The sequence below is a fragment of the Rhagoletis zephyria genome, unplaced genomic scaffold (assembly GCF_001687245.7).
Source record: "Rhagoletis zephyria isolate East Lansing unplaced genomic scaffold, Rhagoletis_zephyria_1.1 Rzeph_scaffold_00775, whole genome shotgun sequence".
NCBI classification, from domain to species: Eukaryota; Metazoa; Arthropoda; class Insecta; order Diptera; family Tephritidae; genus Rhagoletis; species Rhagoletis zephyria.
The window spans coordinates 116904-118671 of NW_016157859.1; positions in this window are offsets into that span (position 1 = coordinate 116904).

A 1768-nucleotide genomic window follows, 5' to 3' on the forward strand; every position below is an offset into this window, starting at 1 on the left:
GTTCCGAAGTTATGGCTGATAAAAAATNATATCCCGACCCCAGCGCCACCTAGCGAAATATTTCCCTTCAAGGTGCTGAAATATGTTCCAAATATGAATGAAATCGGTCCAGCCGTTTAGTTGTTTAGTGACATTCAATATACGGAAAACTCTATGAAATTGTGAAATCGTGACGTCTCAGCTTACTTCATTTTTAGGCAACAACAACAACAAAATTTAAATTTTTTTAAATCAAAGAACCTTCCACACAGAAGGCCCAAAAATGTGCTTTTTACAGAATTGAAATCGGTTCAACCGTTTGGTCAGACATCGCCGTCATGCGAAAGACATTTCATTTTTATATATACAGATAACATCATACACTCAATGCTAACAAAATAAATTGTAAATTTTCATAATTAACAAGTAATAAAGTCTAAGTTCGGGCGGAGCCGAACATTAAATACCCGGCGCAAGTATTAAATATATGTTTTTCACCTTTACGAAACCTACCGCTACATGGTAAGCTGGGGCGTATCAACTTTGAGTAAATTAGAGTCCTTAAATTTCGAAATTTTGAAGTTTCAAGCAATTCTGAAATTTACCGTTATATGAAAAGCGGCCTCAATTTTAGTCCGATTTCAATAATTTTCAACGCTTTGCTTCTATGTTGCAAGCACAAATAACCATACCGAGTTCGCTACAAATTGGCAGCACGGTTACCGAGATACATATATGTGATCATAAGTGGGCGGTGACACGCCCATTATCCAAAATTTTATCACTAACATATTTCTTGGTTAAGAATTGTCGTAAGCATCAATTTTGAATAAATTAGCTTTAATATTTACTCAATTATCGAAGATTTTGTATTTCTCTAAATTACCGTTATGTGGGATGTGGGCGTGGTTTTGTCCGATTTTGAAAATTTTCGGCCATTTGGTATGATGTGCGAAGGCCAAGAACTGTGCCAAGTTTGGAAGAAATTGGTAAAGCGGTTATCAAGATATACACATGTAACCNTCATTTAACAGCATCGCGGGATTAAAAAACGATTTAAACTTTCCATTTCAAAATAATCTAAAGACATTAAGGTTTAAAACACACACAGTTTTAAATAGCCGAGTTATATAATAGATGAATACATATATGTATATCCCCCTTTTACAAACTCATTTATATACACATATTTTACTTTGACTACCTCCCATAGATACCTATGTCTGCATACTAAATTTAAAGTTCGTGGGACTTATGGTTCCGAAGTTATGGCTGATAAAAATTCCACGCCTACGGGATGTACCACGCCCCTTTTATAAACTAACTCATATACACCTTACTATAAGAACCTACCATAGATATGTCTGCATACCAAATTTAAAGATCGTGGGACTTATGNTTTATGGTTCCGAAGTTATATCTGATAAAAAGTCCCACGCCTATGGGATGTGCCACGCCCCCTTTTACAAACTCGTTTATACATTCCCTCTTATAAGCATCTACCAATGATATGTCTGCATACCAAATTTCAAGTTCGTGTGACTTATGGTTCCGAAGTTATATCTGATAAAAAATTCCGTCTCTATGGGTTGTGCCTCGCCCCCTTTAACAAACNTGGGGCGTATCAACTTTGAGTAAATTAGAGTCCTTAAATTTCGAAATTTTGAAGTTTCAAGCAATTCTGAAATTTACCGTTATATGANATAACCATACCGAGTTCGCTACAAATTGGCAGCACGGTTACCGAGATACATATATGTGATCATAAGTGGGCGGTGACACGCCCATT